This window comes from Varanus komodoensis, unplaced genomic scaffold (genome assembly GCF_004798865.1).
Source record: "Varanus komodoensis strain SLA01 unplaced genomic scaffold, ASM479886v1 scaffold5, whole genome shotgun sequence".
Classification (NCBI taxonomy): domain Eukaryota; kingdom Metazoa; phylum Chordata; class Lepidosauria; order Squamata; family Varanidae; genus Varanus; species Varanus komodoensis.
In genome coordinates, this window is record NW_025336087.1 from 20,137,682 (window position 1) to 20,159,277 (window position 21,596).

Below are 21,596 nucleotides of genomic sequence, written 5' to 3' on the forward strand. Positions count from 1 at the left end.
CCGCCATGCAGCTTTATCGATATAACTTCTGTTACACCTTGAGATAGCATGGGAGGACACAAGCTAGATCGTTGGTTTTTATCATATGTTGTTGTGCAAGGGAGTATGTGGCTCAGTGGTGGAGCACTCCCTTTGCATGTGGAAGTTTCTAAGTTCAGCCCCCAGCAATCTCGGGATAGAATCTTGCTTGAATCCCTGGAGAGCTGCTCCCACTCCATCTTGAGTGTACTGGACTAGACAAACCAGTGTTCTGACTCAATAAAAGGTGGCTTCCTGTGTTTACACTCCATCGATGGCAGCCAACATGGGAAATACAAAGCCTGTCACAATTGAACAGTCCTTTATAATGCTCATGCTAATCGAATGAAGTTGTGACAAACTATAGGTACCCTGTGATGCTTCTCCTCCCACAACAAAACAAGAGTGAAACTGCAAAGTGATAAAACTGGTCGTGAGAATAACGTCACTCAACTTGTGTATGAGAGAGCGGCAGTGGCTGCTGAGCATGGGTGATGTGCAATGTGCTTGAGCCACCTGGAGCTATTTTGACTGTGAGCACCTTTGGCAGCATGTCTGATCCCAATTTTTTCATCTTGTGTCAGGTTACATGGGTTGATCCATAGCCAGATGGTCACCTAGTGAGTAATCCTAGTTCGCAGCAAAGAATTAGATGAGAGAGGAACTGAATTTTAGATCATCTGCTGGCTATAATCCTGTGTTGTATAATGACAGATCTGCAAAAGAACAACATCAGAGCCTAAGGGGGAAGGAATTTGGAGAAGCAAGGGATAAATTATTTTGCTAAGAAAGAATGTGTCAGAAGAGGTGTCAGTAGAAGCAATGGCTTCAAAAATCATTGAATCTTTTGACAATAAAGCATATAAATATTTTTGAGGAAATGTTCCTCCTCTGTTACTATTACATGTAGAAAACAAGAGACTCTGGCAACAATTCAATTCTAGAACTAAGTGGACTTAAACTCAAGAAATAAATGCTCTTTGGCATACTTTGGACATTGGATTGTGGCTGCCTGTGTTTGTAAAAAAGAAGGAATTGCCTTTGACCTCAGAAAGGCTAGGGTATGAGGTATTATAAAACAGTAGCCTTTAAACATTTTTATTTTATTCAGTGTCAGATTAGATGTTAGGGATTTAACCAACGTTGCTTAGTCACTTCTCTGCTCTGTAAGATCTCCTTGCCCAGCAAGGACAACTACCACAAAGTAAAGGATGTTTGCAATAACCTCCTTAAGTAGGGTTAGGGGGATGTTCCAAAATTGACAAGTTTCCTTCCTGGACACAGTATCTCCACTAGTTTAGTTTCCCCCATTATGGTGTTGGTTGTATATGATGATTTTGTAGTTAGTGAGTCAAATGCACATCATGATCTTTTTTCATTCGATTGTGAGTAGTTTAATTCCGGGGAGGAATTATGTGCTTTGGTGCCTTTCTAATCCTACAGGAGAAAGCAGGGCAGATATATTGTACCATGATTGGGGCTGTCTGAGAATTTGGTTTCAGTTCACAGATCACCTCAATGTGCCCTATTCACTCCCCCAAATGTGAACAGGAATACTTCTTTTCTCAGTCCTCTACATGTTCCGAAACATTTCATTAGAAAAATGCACATTGTTCAGAAATGCACTTATTTCTGTTCCCCTACCCCACATGATTGGCATGCTTGTTAATGGAGGGAAGGTGTGCACTTTTGAAAAATGCACAAATTGTGCTTTTCCCATTTGAAATGTGAACTTTTCCTGTACGAATGAACCAAAAAACAGACTGCAAACAAATATGACAGCAAGCTGAATTAAGCTCTGAAGTAATGTTTGGCAAATTCCAAAGAGCTTGAACATGCTGGGGGCTTTGTCCCTAGCTAAAACCTCTTCAGATCCCTCCACTGAGATCACTGGGCAGGTTCTTTACCTGGACCTGCTCTACCCGCTCAGTTTCCTGCACTCTGCTGGAAATCTTAATGACAGCATGGAAGGAAACTGGAAGGAAACAAGAAGTTCCCCACTCTGCAATTCAATTGCCATCCTGTGCTTTGTGGGAAAAGGACCTTAAAGGCAATTGATGGAGAAGAAAGAAGTTTAAATATGTAGTTAATGGCTTGTCCCCTCTGCAGAGATGGAAGGTCTTTTATGATGGACCACCTGAGCAGAAAAAGAAAATAAAGCCTCCATTATCTCCAGTGGAACCTACTTTTCTTGCATTAAAATCCACCTAAGGGGGTGGGAGTTGGGATTTGGAGAGGTAAATGGATGGAGATTTCATTCTTCTTCCTTCAGCACACTGTTCCCGGTCAGAATCAAGACCATGTGTGTGAAAAGAAGAATATCAGGCTCAGCTACACCTACACCTACTCATCTAGCAGAATGTATTGTCTGGGCCTGTTTTCCATCAGACAGTGTGTTGTTTAATATGTTGCTTAAGTTGGATAGCCAGTCGCAGTGAGGGTGAGTTTCACTTGCAATGCTTAAAGCTGGACTCATGCATTTCATACACAGGGAGGTATGCGAACTGTAGAGATTATGTGGAGTTATGGCTTTCACCACATACCTTAGGGCACATAGGAATAAGCAAGGTGTAAGTTAAGCATGTTGGTCCCCAATTAAACATGGTGGCCATATGGCACAATCTGTGCATGTTTCATCAGGCATAAGAGCCCCTGTGTTCATGGGGCTTCTTCCTAGGAAAGTGTAGGGAGGACTATAGCCTTCATTGCCTGTATCTGGAGGGAAGCCAATGCCTGGCACTTCCATTCAATTTTATTGGGCCTGCACATTTAACCTCTTTACGTGTAAAATCTAAACTCTCCAGGATTCCACAAAGTGGGTGAGATTCTGAGCTGGAAATCAGATTCTAAGATTTTTGCATTACCTTAGCCAAGCAATTTTTCTCCATAGACAATCCATATCCATTCTCTCATCATATCCATTCTCTCATCATATCCATTCCATATCCATTCTCTCATCGAACTGTGGAACGGAGAGATGACCAGGGCTGTGGACACGATCGCTCCTAAGCGTCCTCTCCCACCGGGCAGAGTCCGCTCTTCCCCTTGGTATACACCTGAATTACGGGTGATGAAGCGAGCTGGGAGACGGCTAGAGCGTAGGTGGAGGAAATCACGGGATGAATCTGACCGAACACACTTGAGAGCCCACTATCGGGCCTATGCTGTGGCGGTGAAGGCGGTGAAAAAGAAGTTTTTTCCGCTTCCATTGCCTCCTCACAATGCCGTCCAGCGGAGCTTTTTCGAGTGGTGCAAGGCCTGGTTCGCCTGGGTCCTAAGGAAGATCCGATGCCACCCTCAAAGGCCCGCTGTGACGACTTTGCCAGGCATTTCAGGGAGAAAATCGCTCAGATTCGTCACGAGCTGGACTCCACTAATGAATCAGAGGTCTCTGAGGAGTCGCCAATGCCACCGTCTGGTCCAAAATTACTGGAGGAATTTCAATTATTGCGGCCCAATGATGTGGACAAGGTGCTTGGAAGAGTACGTCCCACCACTTGCCTATTGGATCCTTGCCCGTCTTGGTTAATAAATAACTCCAAGCACGGGATTGGGACCTGGATTTTGGAAGTGGTTAACGCTTCTCTGAGGGAGGGTCGAGTGCCTGCCCCTTTAAAGGAGGCGGTAATACGACCGGTCCTGAAGAAAGCGTCACTGGATCCAGAGATGGCCACTAACTATAGACCTGTGGCCAACATCCCGTTTCTGGGCAAGGTGCTGGAGCGAGTGGTGGCGGGACAACTCCAAGCACTCTTGGAGGAAACTGATTATCTGGATCCTTTTCAGTCCGGCTTCAGACCCGGGTACAGTACTGAATCTGCCTTGGTCGCCCTGTACGACGACCTGTGCAGGGAGAAGGACAGGGGGAGTACATCCCTGTTGGTTCTTCTGGACCTCTCGGCGGCTTTCGATACCATCGACCATGGTATCCTTCTGGATAGACTTGCGGGATTGGGGGTTGGAGGCACTGCTTTGCAGTGGTTCCGCTCCTATCTCGACGGTCGATTCCAGAAGGTAGTGCTGGGGGACCATGTCTCTACGTCATGGCAGCTATGCCATGGGGTACCACAGGGCTCCATTCTATCCCCTCTGCTATTTAACATCTATATGAAACCGCTGGGAGAGGTCATCAGGAAGTGTGGGCTGCGGAATCATCAATACGCTGATGATACCCAGCTTTACCTCTCATTCTCCACTAATCCAGGTGAGGCAGTGGCTGTGCTGAACCGGTGCTTGGCCGAGGTAAGGGAATGGATGAGGGCCAATAAACTGAAACTCAACCCAGACAAGACGGAGGTCCTGTTGGTTGGCGGATCGGGTTTCGGAGAGGGTGGATTTGACCTGGTCCTGAATGGTGCAACACTCCCTCTTAGGGATAAGGTCCGCAGCTTAGGAGTACTCCTCGACCCGGAGCTTTCTTTGGAAGCTCAGGTGACAGCTGTAGCAAGGAACGCCTTCCTTCAGCTTCGGCTGATTAATCAGCTGCGCCCCTACCTGGAATACGACTGCCTGGCGACGGTGACACACGTGCTGGTGACTTCCCGCCTAGACTTCTGTAACGCGCTTTACGTGGGGCTTCCCCTGAAGACAGTCCGAACACTTCAATTGGTGCAAAATAGAGCTGCCAGGTTGCTGACGGGGACGGGGCGTTATGCTCACATGACTCCAGTCCTCCATCAGCTTCACTGGCTTCCCATTGAAGCCCGGGCCCAATTCAAGGTGTTGATTATGACCTACAAAGCCCTAAACGGCTTGGGTCCTGGCTACCTGAACGAGCGCTTACGTCCATATATGCCCGACCGCACTTTGAGATCTGCGGGAGAGTCCCTTCTCCGGGAACCCTCCATGAAAGAAATTAGGAGAGTAAGTACCCGGAGGAGGGCTTTCTCTGCGGTGGCGCCCAACCTATGGAATTCACTCCCCAAAGAGGTCCGCCTGGCACCGTCGTTACTGGTTTTTCGGCGCCAGGTAAAGACCTTTTTATTTAAGCATCATTTCAATTGTTAAAACATATGATCTGGCCTGGGCAACTTCTTCTTCCTTCTCTTTCTCCTCCTATATTTTTATTTTATACTGATAATTTTAATTTTGTATTTGTAAATCAATGTATTTTTTGTATTGTTATATTTAATGGTAATTTATTATGTACTATTGTATTTCAATGTATTTTATCATGTTGTAAGCCGCCCCGAGGTTTCGGCAAGGGGCGGCATAGAAATGTTATAATAATAATAACAATAACAATAACAATAATAATAATAATAATAATAATAATAATCATGAAAAACCTAGAAAATAGAGGGTATGTTTAGTGATTCCTGGAATAAGAGTATGTTGCTCTTGCAAAACCATATTGCTCTAATTATCTGGAAGGGTTGAGTTGGTTCAGATTGTTTTCTAAATCATTTTGTACGCCTTTGCTGCAAAATGACATATTATTTGCCAAGTGTTTAAAAATATTGTTCTAAATGTCCAATGGAGCAGTAGTAAAAATTTTTTTAAAAATATGAATTAGCTTAAACTGCACAGCACAAATATTTTCCAGAAGGGGAAACATGTGCAGATTAAGCATCCCTTTCCTCCCTTTCTAGTTCCAAATTGCTGCACACTTTTGCAATTTTTCAACAAAGCTGGAAGATGTTGGACCTTTAAATATGCAGTAGTATCTAAATTTTGGACAAGGCTAGTTGCTTGAGGTACAATCAGGAGAACCCGAAAGCTTGATTCCCTGTGCACTGTACATTAAATATGCTTGTATGTTCAATGTTGCAAGTCTGAAACTCCGGGGGTTTTGTTTTGTTTGCATAATTGTTGACAAAAGAGCATTCCATACTCTGTTAATCTAAATGTTTATGCCTGAACCCTCAGGGTCACTTCCCATGCTCTGATTTTCAATTCTACAAGTAAATTCCTCTCTGGAATAAAATAATATTCATAGCATAGGGGTGATTTATAAGCATACTTACTCAACATTTAGAAAGAAATATGCTGAGTCATAGAAAGCAGTGATATAATTTGACTAACAGATCACATGCTTTGATGAAGTAGAATTATATGTGTGTGATTTGTTGATTTGCAGTGCATTAGCTGTTTGTGATATATGTATGCAAATATTCCCATCCCATTTTCCACTTAAACCTATCATCATCATCATCAAGTTGGATGAACAGTGGGGATGACTTTTGAAGCTTAAAACATCAATACTAAGTACAATTACAACCCAGGTACTGTCCTTGCTAATGGAGCCTGAAAATAATAACACAGCCTAAACATCAGAAAATCCATCTGCCGAAACAACAGGCTGGAGAGTCAGGACCTGCCCTTTCATTCTTCACTGAGTTGGAGCGGGAGGAGGGCAGGAGGAGACAATATAAGAGCGATTGGTCAAGTAGCTGTAACAGGGAGGGAACCAAAGAGTAATGTGAGTGGCTATTTTCAGGGGTTCCCACCAAGCAGGAACTGGATATAGAGGAGAAATTAAATGCATGGACAAGGAGAGCGATGTAGACCTGTACTGCGAGATTTGGCAGCACCAAGGAAAGTGGAGTAGTCTCTCAGTGACAGGAGAAAGATCCTTCCCACATCTTTTCCAAGCATAAGATCCTTCAAAAGGGAGGCGGTGAACAGTTGGTGGAAGCACATAGGTGGAAGGAAAAGTTTGAAGATAATACTGGAACCATCAAGCAAAATTTAAAGGAATGCCATAAGAATTTTGAGCTAGAATCATGTGATTTCAGCTACTCTTGGGAATTGGGTTCATTTCTGAGCACCACAGTTTAAGAAGTATATTGACATACTGGACTATCCCATAGGAGGACAACAAAGATTGTGAAGAGCACAAAATCAAAGTCCTGAACTGCTAAAGGAGTTGGACATGTTTTTCATGGAAAAGATTAGTTTTTTCAGGTGGCATTCTGTTTTGGAGAAGCTCTCAGCACCCCCCATCCCTGTTCCATTGTGATAGATGTATAATAGGAAGCATGTCTATTCAAATGTAAACATGGGCAGCAACTTCCTCCCCTGGCCCCAGTGCCTCAACCCTGCAGGGAAAAGCCCCTGTCTTCAGTCAGCAGCTCATCAAACATAAGTACTTTCCACTGCTAGGTATGGTGGAAGGGAGACTTTTCCATGCTGAGCAAGGAAAATAACTTCTCCCTGATCCAGTGCCAATTGGAGAAAAGAGCTTTGCCCTCCATGGTAGAAGGATGAACCTGGAAAGGAAGCTGCTGGCAAGAGGGGACTCCTTGTTAGCTCTATCAAGCCTGTGGTTCCCCATCCCTGCTTTAGGTGAGAGCACTTGCGTCTGTAAATTTAAATTGCAGCAAAACATTAGGGCAAACACTGTGACAGGGCAAGATGATCAACAGTAGAAAAGATTGCCTGAGAAGGTGATAAACTTTCCTTTGTTGTTTTTAAGCAGAGACTAGATCTTTCAGGAATGTGAGGAGGAGGTTGAGGGCAAGCAGAAGGTAGATTGGAATCTCTTGCTGCATCTGCGGGCAATTTGCAGTAAATCAGCAAGGGTTTGTGTTTACTGATTGTTTAAAACCAGCAACTGCTGAAAGGTTCTCCTTAACATGGATTTCCTGGAGGGAGGATAGTTGGGCCATGGAAGCCAGGAGTAGCTTTGAGGGAAAGGATTACCCCTTGGTTCTGGTATTCTGGTATGTTGTGTCAGTTGCAAAGTCGTGCCCTACCCATCGCAACCCCATGGACAACATTCCTCCAGGCTCTCCTATCTTCCACCATCCCCCAGAGCCCACCTAAGCTCACACTGACTGCTCCAGTGACTCCATCCAGCCACCTCATCCTCTGCCGTCCCTTCTTCTTTTGCCATCAATTGTTCCCACATCAGGGACTTCTCCGGTGAGTCCTTCCTTCTCATTAGGTGGCCAAAGTATTTGAGTTTCATCTTCAGTATCTGGCCTTCTAAAGAGCAGTCAGAGTTGATCTCCTCTAAGACTGACTGGTTTGATCGCCTTGCAGTCCAAGGGACTCGCAGGAGTCTCCTCCAGCACCACAATTCAAAGGCCTCAATTCTTCGGCGCTCAGCCTTCCTTATGGTCCAGCTTTCACAGCCATACATTGCAACTAGGAAAACCATAGCCTTGACTAAATGCACTTTTGTTGGCAGGGTGATGTCTCTGCTGTTTAGGATGCTGTCTAGATTTGCCACAGCTTTCCTCCCCAGGAGCAAGCATCTTTTAATTTCATGGCTGCAGTCACCATCTGCGGTGATCTTGGAGCCCAGGATAATACAATCTGTCACTACCTCCATTTCTTCCCCATCTCTTTGCCAGGAAGTAATAGGACCAGATGCCATGATCTTAGTTTTCTTGATGCTGAGCTTCAAGCCAACTTTTGTGCTCTCCTCCTTCTCCCGCATCAAGAGACTCTTTAGTTCCTCTTCACTTTCTGCTATTAGAATGGTATCATTGGCATATCTGAGGTTGTTGATATTTCTCCTGGCAATCTTAATTCCAACTGGTGATTCCAACTTTGTGGGCCACCCCAAGGCTTTGTTGTGATGGGGGTGGCATAGAAATGTTTTAAATAAATAAATAAATAAATAAATAAATAAATAAATAAATAAATTCATCTAGCCCTGCCTTTCGCATGATGTGCTCTGCATATAAGTTAAATAGGCAGGGCGACAGTACGCAGCCTTGCTGTACTTCTTTCCAAATTTTGAACCAATCAGTAGTTCCGTGTCCAGTTCGCACTGTTGTTTCTTGACCCACATACAGGTTTCTCAAGAGACAAATGAGATGGTCTGGTGCTCCCATCTCTTTAAGAACTTGCCACAATTTGTTGTGATCCACACAATCAAAGGCTTTAGCATAGTCAATGAAGCAGAAGTAGATGTTTTTCTGGAACTCCCTAGCTTTCTCCATGATCCAGCGTATGTTGGCAATTTGATCTCTAGCTCCTCTGCCTCTTCGAAACCCTACCTGTAGTTCTGGTAGTTCTCGGTCCACATACTGCTGGAGCCTCGCTTGTAGGAGTTAGAGCATAACTTTGCTAGCATGTTGCCAATGTGCATGGACGCTTCTGTGAAGCACTTGAATTAGCATGCACAACTTTTCCTCTGAATTGCTAGCTTGGCCATTGTCCTGTGCACCTTTCTTATGAAAAGTAGCTTTGCTTTTGGATTAATGTTTTTTCCTGGCTAATACTCTGTTTTCTTCCATTCTGTAAGACAGGGGTAGCCATTGCATAATTTTCTAAGAATGGCTAACATTTCTAAGAACTGTTGCAAGACCTTTGTCATGACCTGACAGCAATCGGATGAGCTTGCTCTTAAGTCTCTCCTATTGAATTCAAGGGGACTTAAAATGCTTTTGTTTGGTGAGATCTTGTCCCACAACATGTATATTGTATCATTCTCCATCTCTGCCATATTTGCTGCAGTATGGATAGAATAACATTTATTCTGAATGTTCTTTAATGAATGCTTTAACAGTTATTTGATTTTGATGACTAATCAAATTTTAAATTTTAAAATAAAAGGTATTTATTTTGCAAGAGTTTTCACCATAACCAAAAAATCAGAGAAAGGGGGTATGGTCAGAAAAGGAAAAAGCAAAGTAAATATTCACAAAGGAACACACAACATCATTATCTCAATGTTCTAATTGTTCACTTTATTAACTTCTTAGGAAAGTTTAACCATAGCTAGGGGAAAAATGAAGGCAATATGCTGACATTACAAAGGAAATGCTAACATTTGGAATTCCTTGTGGGTGTATCCTATATTCTTGACTTACTTGTCTTTCTGTATAGGGACATCTCTAATACTTTTATCTGAAATAACAAAGGATAAAGTTCTGACCTGTCAACAGAAGCTAACATGTATCTATCAACAAATAATTGACAGAAAAATATAGATTATTTCAATTCCATTCCTAAAAGTCATTTGATCCATAACTGAAGCTGAAAATAACCTTTATTGAAATCATACAAGCAAGGACCACTTATCAGAGCATTTGTTGATCTGTCAACAACCCAGCAGCCTAATCAAGCTCTTAGGTTATCAGTGACCTAAGGGTGCTATTCCTCAGTAATATGTACATTAATTATTTATTTTCTACACTGCCCAACAGTAAAATCTCTTCAGGCAGTGGTTCACAACAATATAAAATACACCATTAAAATGTAGAAGTTAATATAAAATTTAAAACCAATTTTAAAATGGAAATAATAATAACTTGAGAAGACCCTGTCAAACCACATCTAACAACCAGCAGGCTCCAATGATTACTTAAATGTCCTACAGTAGAGGATACTTTTTATCTGGCACTGAAAAGATAGCAAAGTTGGTGCCCAGCAAGCCTTAATGGGAAACTTGTTCCATAACTGGGAGGCCACCAGTGAAAAGGCCTCTCTCCTTGTTGCCACCAACTGAGCCTGAGAAGTGGCAATTAGAGGAAGGCCTCCAAACTTGATTGTCGTGTCTCAGTAGAAGAAAGTCAGGAGGGGTGTTCCATCATGCAGGGCTTTGTAGATCATAACCAGCACCTTGAATGGGACTCATACGTATACTGACAGCCAGTGCAAGTATGCCAGAATTGGTGTTATATGATCAAACCGTCTGATACCTGTTATAAGTCTGGCTGCCACATTTTGCACAAGCTGCAGCTTCCAAACAGTCTTCAAGGGCAGCCCCACATAGAGTGCATTGCAGTAATCTAGATTAGAGATTACCAGTGCATAGATCACTCAAAGCAGGCTATGTGTGCCCAGACAGGGGTGTAGCTGAGCTACCAGCCGAAGCTGGTAGAAGGCACTCCAAGCCACTGAAGCAACCTGGGCCTCAAGTGACAAAGATGGCTCCAAGAGTACCCCTAGCTATGAACCTGATCCTTCAAGGGAATGCAACCCCATCTATAACAGGTTGAATTCCCACCATCCAGTCAGAAGAACCACCCACCAACAGCATTTCAGTCTTGTCTGAATTGAGCTTCAGTTTGTTGGGCTTCATCCAGTCCATTGTCTCGGCCAGGGACCAATCCAACACATCCAGAGCTTCATCTGTCAGAGCTGTGTGTCATCAGCGTATTGATTTTCTCAGCAAAGGCTTCACTCTGCTTCATGAAAAAAGCAGCAACTCCAAACTTAGGAACAAATTTACGTAGGCAAAACAAACTCAAACCACACATGGAGCACAAATACAAGCAGTGGGCCAATTCAGGGGCCCCAGAAATACTTTTCACTCCCAAGACACATGCACACACACACATCTATAGACCACTGTCCTGCCATGAATGTGTCATAGAAATGAAGTGGTATGGTAGCAAAAGCATTGTGGTTCACCTCTGAATGCTGGTGGCAAACCACAACAGAGGTTTACAAGGGGAAAATTTGGCTTATTTTTGAATTAACACTGTCCTTTCAAGCCTCTGTTGTAGTCTACTGCAGCAACCTATCCACTTCTTCTGCAGAGAGAGGAGAAGGTCCAAGCACAAGACCAAATCTGGCCCACTTGCTGTGTATATGCTTTTGAGCCCAATTCAAGGTGCTGGTTTTAACAGTTAAAGCCCTACCCAGCTTGGGACTACAATACCTGACAGAACACTTCTCCCATCCACAAATGTGTCCTGCAACAGCAGCGGGTTGGACCCAATGGCCTTCGTGGCTCCTTCCAGCTCTATTGTTCTATGATTCTATGATGTTACCCATACATTATGATCAAGGGAGGCTCGATTGGTTACAACAAGGAGAAGGGCCTTTTTACTGACAGCCCTGTAGTTATGGAACAAGTTCCCCACTGAGGCCAGCCTGGAACCAACTCTGGTATCTTTTCAGTGCCAGGTGAAGACCCACTGATATGACAGGGCATTAGTTGGGGCATTGTGGCAACTGTTTAACAGTTCTTTTGACTTAATGTAAGTAAGCTATTGTAGCTTTATAAATTGGGTTTTAAATTTGAATTTTAAATTTGTATTGTATTTTTACAATGTTTTATTCTTGTTGTGCTCTTTACTCTACTCTTAGTGTATTTTATTTGATTCTGCAAACTACCCAGAGAACTTTGGCTATTGGGTGGTATAAAGTTGTTGTTGTTGTATAAATTTAAGAAGACTCCTGGGGCTGATTCTGAGAAGGCTCCTATAAAAGGGGAAATCCTACTAGTTGCCACTTCTCCTATTGCTCTCTGAGTAACAAAACTACAAAATTAAGCACCATTTAATTCCCATTGATTTGAATGGGGGAAACAGGTGGCAAACCTGGCAATGAGCTCCACTGAACTCTGTAGGCCTTACTTCAGGACAGACTTGTATAGGGTTGTGTTGTAAATCATGTACTAAACTCCCCTATTGCAATCAATAAGGCTCACAATGAGGAGGGATGGATTGTAGCCAGTGTTTCCATCAGGAGATGCATTTAAGTTAGCATCCGGTTATAATTTCCATACAGTAGTCCCCCGAAATTCATGGGGGTTGCATTGCTAGAGCCCCCACGAATTGTGAAAAACCGTGGATTTTGAATGTGGTGAAGGTTCATTCCCAGAAGCCTTAGAATGGGTGGTGCGGGTGGGGGGGCGGGCTGGGGCAGGGGCGGGCATGTGTGGCGAGGCAGGGATCAGGGTGTGTGTGTGCAGAGATCGTTTTCTTCGAGTGAGTCGAAAAGAATCTGCTTGCAAGGAGATTGGTTTGGACTCGCTCAGAGAAAACAGTCTCCTTGCGAGCAAGCCACCACATGGAAAATTCCACGAAAGACTGAGGCTGCAAATGCTGAACCGCAGCTTCATGGGGGTATACTGTATAGTACTTGTGATTAAGCATACAAAATTGTAAACCTGGATTTTTTTACTATTAAAAATTAGCTGGCAATTTACTGATTCACCTTTTTTTCAATTAGCCTGTAAATTTTACAAACTGTTACCTAAATGCTTCCTGTGTCTTAGTTATAGGATCATGGTATGTGCCATAAAATGCAGACCAGGTAGCCAGTGTGATTAGGAACAGTTTATTTTTCTCCAGCAGTTTCTTCCCGAGTTGGAAAGAGTTCTTGTTAAAGAATTCGTTGGACTACAAATGCAAAAGCTGGCTGATATTGTGTGTATCTTTCCAGAACACAGATAGACTGATGGAAAGTTAAACACACCCTCCCATCCTTCTGGGTGAGAAACAGCTAATGGTTTGATAGTATCACAAAGTTACCAGACCAAGGGCCCAGGTATGGCATTTAAGGTTCACCTAAGCCTATGTACTACATTTCCCACCTAGGCTATTCTGTTAATGACTTGGCTGTTCCTTGGCCTTTTGCTGTCTGGTGTGTGGAGGGCTTTTTTAATTCATGGACAAAGTAGGTGATGATTGTTCCTGGATTTATTCTGAATTTTAAACTTAAATCGCCATAACAGAAAACTAATTATGTGGAAATGGGATATAGTGAGCAGGTCCAATTAGAGTCCCTTCATTTCCTGTGTTTGCTTTAAAACACATCTTATTGACAAATTCATCCCCCACCCCTACCATACCTTATTTTTGGCTAAATCGTGTTTTAAGGCATCCCAGGAGTTGCTTAGCAAGTTCTGTTTGTTCTTGTTTTCAAGGCTTTGTTTGGTGAAAACACACTCTACTGCCAGGACAAAATGTCACTGAGGTGCGCTCCGCCAGCTATTGAACTATGAAAACTGGCTGAGTTTCCGCATTGTATTAATAGGTTAGGCACTCCATAGTGAAGCTATTGTTAGTGACAAGGCTGCAGCATAATAGAGCAGGGGCTGTGCTTCTAAATGAACTGAGCAAAACAGGAAGCCTTACACACCTTCAGCATCTTTTAATTATGCCTCGGACAGCAGGAGCCCTGAGTGCAACATTTTAATAGAACACCATTTTCTGGGTGAGGAGGTGTGGCAGAAGTTCCCGGCTTCAGTTCTTGGCATCTCCAGGTAGGGCAGGGAAAGAATCCAGGAGCAATGCTGCCAGTCAGTGGCAAGAAGAGTGATCTGGTTCAGCCAATGGGCAGCTTCTGATGTTCCTAAGGGGTATAGTAACATTAGGATGCATGTGTCTCCATCAGGGATATTGGGCTGTTGTGTGGAATCAGTCAGATATCTGTAGAGGACAAGTGAGCAGAGACATCACAGGCATTGGTTAGGAGAGAAAATATGCATCTCACAAAGATGCTTCTCAAGCCCAAACTTGGAAAGGCAGGAGTGGGGAGAACTACTGCCTGTACACCTCATGGGGTGGTTGAGCAGCATATCAGTGGCTCCCTGCTTCTATTCAGCTGTGTGGGTGGGTTGCTGCTGCCAGGGAGGAACCACCAGAGCAGAGCAGAGCCGGTCACCACGGCTTACCAGTGGCCCAGTCTGAACTGCGACTGCCCTTCCTCCAGAGGGTATTTCCCAGTCCAGTGACACATCCCGCCCTAGTGCTGTCTGGCTCCCTTATTTATGCAACCAAGCTCTGCCTCAGGAACAAATGTGGCTGAACTCGGATGCCTGATGAGCTAGGGAAATCCTATAGATTTATCCTATAGATATAGAAATCCAGGAGAGCACCTGATCTGAGTGCCAAAGATTGTCCTGAAGGCAGGGTTTAAAACCACTGTAACTGCCCTAGACCAAGCTGCCCCTCAGTCATTCTTTTTAGCACTTCCACTGGAGGCAGCTTTCGAAGATCTCAGATCTCCAGGCTTGCTATCGGAGAGCATTTAATTGAAGAAACCACGGCCTGTGTTTTTGTTTGTTTGTATAGTGTATATGTGCTACCACTGAGCTGTGATTCCACCTTTTGACAGTCTTGATCCCAAATATTCCTCCTTTCTTGACTCCTGTCCTTGCTGTCTGGTATGCCAGTTTCAGTACAACAGCCTTGCCCAACCTAGTGCCCTCCAGCTATGTTTGGCTATACTGCAGATGGCAGTGTTCATTTTATATATTTGGAAGATTGACGAAGGCTGCAATAGGGTTTTCTTTCTCTCTTTGCTGCAAAGCTTCATAGCTACTTCCCGAAAAAGGTGGCCAAATTTTCAACATCGGTTTACTTCTTAGGCTCATCCATTAAAAAAGAAACAGTTTATGCATTACTGCTTCTTAATTGTTTTCAATATGTTGCGTTAACTTCTTATTTCACAGCACACTGGCTTAGGTTCATTAAAGGCATGTGAGTTACTATAAAAGATTCACATTTAAATAGGAAAATGGAAGCAACATGTATGAATTCAAATTAACAGTGAGAAGTAGCTGATAAGCCCTTTAATGATACGGAACACATTTCACTGGGAACATTTGCTGCTTTTTCCATTGGTGGGAATGGTGCAAAAATATACATGTTCTGTATATTCCCATTGTATTCCCATTCATTTCTGTAGGACTTGGGTAGGAAGCATTCCTATTTGGGTGTATCCTAAATTAAGATTTTTAAGGCATAATCCTACTGCCTCCCAATATTGTCTAGGGGGAGTGGGGTGGGATTATTTGGAGCCTGAGCTCCAAGGGCATGTGACCCCAGTGCCAGGACTCTGAGGGCGAGCCCCCATCCTGTCCCACCCGCAGCTGGCATAGGGAGAACTGTACCAGCTGCCTCCTCAGGGTCAAAGCTGGGCTTCATTGAGGAAAATAGGGTATGCTGGGAGGCAGGGAGAAAGGATGCTGGGGCCAGTGGATGGCACCGATTCCTGTCAGTGCCCCGCCTCTTTCCTTTTGCCTCCCTTGTGCTCAACAGATGGCCAAAAGTGGTTGCCTCGAAGTGTGCACAACACAAGTAACCGTGGCAGCAGAGGTCGCTGCCCCTGCACCTTGGTCCTCATGTGGGATTCTAGCAGACTGCCAAAGTCAGAGGCTGCACCGAAGTCATCCGGATCACCATGCTGCAACACTAGAAGGAACCTCTATTCAGTGAGACATAGTTTCCATCTCATATCACACCTGACTCTTGGCCCATCTGGTCCAGTATTGTCTACACCAAATATTAACAACTGGCAGAGAAGGGGTTTCCAGTCTTGTGTGGGAATCCTGAGTATTGGATCTGGGTTCTTCTGCATGTGATAGACCTATCACTGATCTATCATCCTTCCACAGAAAGCCATTTATTTATTTATTATATTTAATTATAACCCTTCTATCTTAAGGAACTCAAGGTGGCTTGCATAATTCTCCTTCTCCCAATCTTACCCTCGCAACAAAAACAACACTGTGAGGTAGGCTGGGCTGAGTGAGCTCCATGGCTGAGTGGGGAAGAGAACCCAGATCTCCTGAGTTTCAGTTTTGTGCTCTTAACCACTGCACAGCATGGGTTCTTTACTAATATAAGTGATTTAAGGATTGTAATGATTATTTTACAGTGCACTTAGTTAGAAATGTGGTACTGTTCAGTCAATGACACTTGCATAGTACTGTGCTGATATTATATTCTTATATTTGATCTTTAGATTACAGTTGCATGCATGTTTAATTGGGAGTTAATGTCACTGAACGCTACAGGACTTACTTCTGAGTAAACGTACTTAGGATTTACTGTAAAAAGCATTTCCAATAAAGTATTTCAGGCCAAATGATGGTGCAATCTTCAAGAAGTGATGCATTTGTGACACGTTTCATAGTACTTTCCTCTGAACTTGGTGAATTATAGAGAGCAATCATGAAATGAGGAAGTGGGAATAGACAAGTTTTTCCCAACAGTCTTGCCTTTCACCTCCATTGATTTCTCCTAAAAATCCCCAATCTCACAAAATGCTGACAGAGATGCCTTGATTCCCCTTATTTATGCATGCATTTATTTTAAAACCAAGATTAATTATCCATATTGGGTATTGGTATAATGGGTAATAAACTGGTAATGTAGATAGGCTGCTGGCTGAAAAACTGCAGGGTGCAAGTTCTGCTCAGAAATTCTATCCCATTCAGATAATGCATGGAAAGGGAACCCCACGCCCGACATCTCCATCTTTGCCGGACCATCCCAACTTTGCATGTTAAACCTGAAGTTCTTAATGCAGATTCTTTGAGCATGCAGCTGCATTGTCCTACTGATCCAGAGCTACAGTGGCACAGGTATCCACTGTGGAGGATTCTGTGTGGATTCAGCTGAACATACAAAGAATTCTCATTTAGGCCTCCAACCTGCAGGTTATGAAGGTTGACCTGGTGATGGTGGGATGTTGAGTGGAACAACCTTATGTGGTTTCGAAGCCTATAGGATCCAGATACTTGTTGGGCCACCTTCTCCAGTATCAATTTGCCATCCACTGAGATTCTCATCTGAAACCTTTTCTGGGTGCTTGCACTGTCTGAAGTGCAGCAGGTGGCAATCAGAAACAGATTTTTCAAGAGTTTTGCCTCATCCTTAGAATGTATTTCCCAGAAAACTCTGCATGGTACCCTCAGTACTATCATTTAGATGCCAAGCAAAAAGGATTTTGGCTTGCCGGGCTTTTTTGTTTTAGCTTGTTGTGATTCTTTGAGTGCCTTATTTCTATTTTTGTGGTATCATTCTGGTTTGTAAGCCATCTCGAGGGTATACATTTATTTTGGAGGTGTGGGACACAAGCTATGTAAATGAAATCAACAGTAAATAAATTTGTAAAGACTGAAAAAGAAAACCAAGTTATCCTTGAGAGCATACCAGGTGAGCTGTGATATTCAGTTAACCCTTCCCAATGAGAGAACAGCTTCCATTCTTGAAATGGGGTAGGCAGGTTCTGTGTACCCTTAAAATCTGCCCAGGTGCTTGGGACTGTCCAGAGAAGATACTGTGGAGCCATCGGGGGCTGCACTTGGGAGGAGAGGAGGAGAAATCCTGCTGCGCAAGTCCAGGTTCTCTAACAGAACCCTGGATTCATTCCAAGGTCAGCAGGAAAAAAGGCGGCTCAGATTAAAAAAAACAACAAAACAAAGAACTGAGCATTCTGCAAATCAAAAGGCATATTGAACTTCTAAGTATTCTTAACAATTGTTGAATATAAATTCTTCCCTGAAGGCAGTAGAAATGTCTTGGCTGATGAATAAGGGGTCTATTTTGCTAGTGTTTTCTAAACATGCTGTTTAAATTTGTGAGGAAGGAAAGCATGCCAGCCTTGCCCTGCTCTATCTTCACTCTCACCTTCACTTCTCACCTATATGTAGAAGGTGACCTTGAGAAGCAAAGATCCTCCTGTATCCATCCATGAAGGCTCTCCACATGTTAAAATGGATTTTTAAGCTATTAGAATACTTTAAAGGCTCAGGTGTCCACATCACAGGTAAACACAGTGGGGTGTTTTTGCAGAGTTGCAGGGCTGGAATACTCCCCTTCCTCACATGTTGATGCTTCGTGGTAAGAAGAACACCTGAACTGGGCTCATGTCAAACCATCAGTTGAGTTTTCAATCACTGATAGATATTTTACCCTCAGTCTTTTAGTGTATTCCTATACATGCCTACTCAAAAAGAAATGCCCGATATCAAGTTCTGCATTGCTATGGTCAGAAGATTGTCTACAAATAGCTGATGTCCTCAATGCATAAGCGTAACTGCTTGGGAAAACCTGATTCGAAAAGGGTTGAGCAGAAATACTGTCATATCTCTAGGAGGGAAATTCACCCCAGTAACCGGTTAAGATTTCAAGAAACCACAAGGGAAGGGTGGATTTCATGATATGAATCATACACAACGTTTTTCTGCTGTAATTCTTCACCCAGTGCAGTTTGTGGACGCTTTATATGCTATTGCCATCCTCCAGAGCCTCTCCCAAGCTTTCGGAGCATTTCTTTGGGTTTTTGGTGAGCTCTTAAAGGTTTAGCTTTCTATAAAATGCTCCAAAATGCTCGACCATTTTTGTAGTTCTGCTGTACCAGAGTGCAACATTGTTGTTGTGCATACATGCTGTATGCATACAAAGCAGCAGGGAGAGAAAACCCAGGTGGGGGATGTGCAAAGAGCTTAATCCCTCAAAAAATCCAGAAGTTGAAACCTCAGTAAAGTAGCAGCTTAAAACAAACTAAAGGCTTAAAGTAGAGAAGCCCTCCATTAAAAAAAAAAAATCCTCCCATTTTTTCCATGTGAGATAAAATTCAGGCACAGCCTGTATAAGCAGAGAGACTGCTTAAGAATTGGGTATTGGGATTTCAGAATAAGACTTTTGGACAAACTTTGGAAATCCAGCCAGTATAGGCTATTTCACCAAAGAGATCACTAAATATAAACTCTACCGGTACAAAGTTCTAGGTTCAAACCTGGACAAATTCATTTGGAAGATCTCTGTAGCAGGACATGTGGGATGGAGGGGAGGGATGAGACTTTGCTTTTTCTACATGGAACCAGATGGGTTACAGATCAGATTTTACTCCATCTAAGGGATGTTAGAGGCTGCAAAGCTCCATGTGAAAATCTGATGTGGTGTTTATCTAGAATTCTAGATGCATGTGTGCTTTGTGCTATGAACATAGGAGGAGAATAACTGAAGAGAAGCAACCAGTCCTTCAGCCTCAAAACGAAATAGACTACGGACACAGACACAATGTTCTTGAACTTTCTGTCAATATTGTTACATTCTTGATCTTTATTAACTCAATTTATGTTAATTTATGTTAATGCTGTGTTTCAAGAAACTTGGTTTTCACTAGGTTTATAAGATAAGGCTATTGAATGAAGTAATCCGGCCAAGCATGGCTGAATAGAACATGTTCTATAATAAGGGGCTATCATGCAAAGTCCAACTGAATGATACCAGTCAGTATTTGTGGAAAACAAAGAAGTGCCCAGCTCACTGGCAATCACATGATGTCCACCCCAACCTGTCATCCTCATGCTATTTCTACCGCTATATCCTTGCTTTCATGAGACCAGATTTACCACAACTTTTTATGTGTTGTGGTTTTCCCCCAGTGTGCAGTGTTTATTATTTGTTCAATTTATTTATTCAATGTGTGTGCTGTCCCATTAGCCATAAGGCTTTCTGGGCGGCTCTCAACATATGATATAGTAGCAGATGCTAATTTTGTGGTACTGTTCTGCGGCCAGGAGGAATGACTTCACCAGGCTGGTGGGAAACAGGAAGTGTCCTGTGGGCTTCAGCAAAACAGCAAAAACTCAGACATCCTTAAGTTGCTTCATTGCACCCAAATACACACACATGCATGCACGCACAGCTTCTCTCTCCTCTCTCCTCCCCCCTCTCTCTCACACACACACTTACACACACACTGTAAATGCAGCGCTGTTTCCTGCCTCCCCTCTCCTACCCTTTGAAAAAATAAAGTTTGTGGTGTCTTTTCAAGCCTTCCTGTTTTTCTGCTTTGTCCTCTTGCTCCAAGAGAGAGAGAGAGAGAGAGAGACATAGAAAAGAAAAAAAGAAAAGAAAAGAAAATGCATATCTACTTAGATGTAAATCAGATCACCTTCAATGGCCATACTTACAAGTAAATCACATTGTCTTCAGTGGAGCTAACTTATATCTCCATATGGAAAAGGGGCTACACTTGCTGGCTTTTGAGTGAAAGGGAATGGGGATGCTGGTCCCTTTGGCTTCACCCTGTGGGGATTGGGAGGACAGGCACAAAGATCACTACCCTTTCTGCTTGTCCATGATTTTTGTAAGCGGGCAGGAGAATTATCAATTATTTTCTTTTTAAAAAATCTGCACTCATTTGGGCCTTCACATGTTTGCATAGCTAATTGAGCTAAAAAAAACAAGCAAAGACAAATCAACCTTAAATGGTATTTCCTTATACACACCCCTTTTCCAATTGTGCCAACTTCTGTTTGCGTGTGACACAAGCCCCCATTTTCAGCCATGCATTCATTAGCAGATGCCCAACTGTGATAAATGTATTTTGTGTGACTACCACAGTTGTGCTGGCTCATAAGCAGAAAGGGCTCTAGTGTCAATCTCCCCAAGAACACCTGAATAGGGCTAATGTCAAACTATCAATTTGAGATTCATTGATTCATAAATATATTACCATCAGTGCTGCAGTGCAATCTTATACAAGTTTACTCAAATGGGAGTGCTATTGAGTTCACTGTCAATAATCAGGCACAGAACTGCAAACGTAACATCCTTATGGACTGAGAGCCTAGATGGAGAAATCTACAGAGTGTGCCACCCACATATATTTTGTTTTGTTCCCTTCAAGCAGTCATTGGATTTTGAACAGAAATAAACTAATATGTGCATGCATGCATGTTTGTATGTATTTATTACATTGTGATGGCAGTAATTGCACTGAAATCTTTGAGGTACCTATTCCTTTGCTTTGCTGGAAGCCAAACATGCTATTTCCTGCCTGCCCCAGTACACAATTTAGCAGGGATAGATACATGAGTTTGGAAGGATGGGTAAGCTACCACATTGCTCTGCTTATTTCCCCTGGACTGTTTGTCAGTTTTGCTGAAATAGCATTAATTAATAACATGGAAAAGGAGCAGTACTTCAGAGAACACCTGCACAGTTTGAAATGTACAAAACAGAGCAAATATGAACTTTGACATCCATTGTGAGTGCAGTGGAATGCCAAAGATCACCCCTGTATCTCTTGACCTTAGTTTTTTCGCAGAATTTAAGGTATTTCATTTGTTCATCTTAACATAGCTTTTTTTAACCCCTGGACTTTGTAGCATTGAATGTCCTCATAAGCACTTTGATTCT

The 21,596-nt window shown here is 43.0% G+C and overlaps 1 protein-coding gene across 1 annotated transcript in view; it reads left to right on the forward strand.

The window, feature by feature from the left end:
- ADGRV1 (adhesion G protein-coupled receptor V1) overlaps positions 1–21,596 on the forward strand; it is a 307,411-nt gene that overhangs the window by 253,005 nt on the left and 32,810 nt on the right. The gene's annotated exons all lie outside the window — the stretch shown is intronic.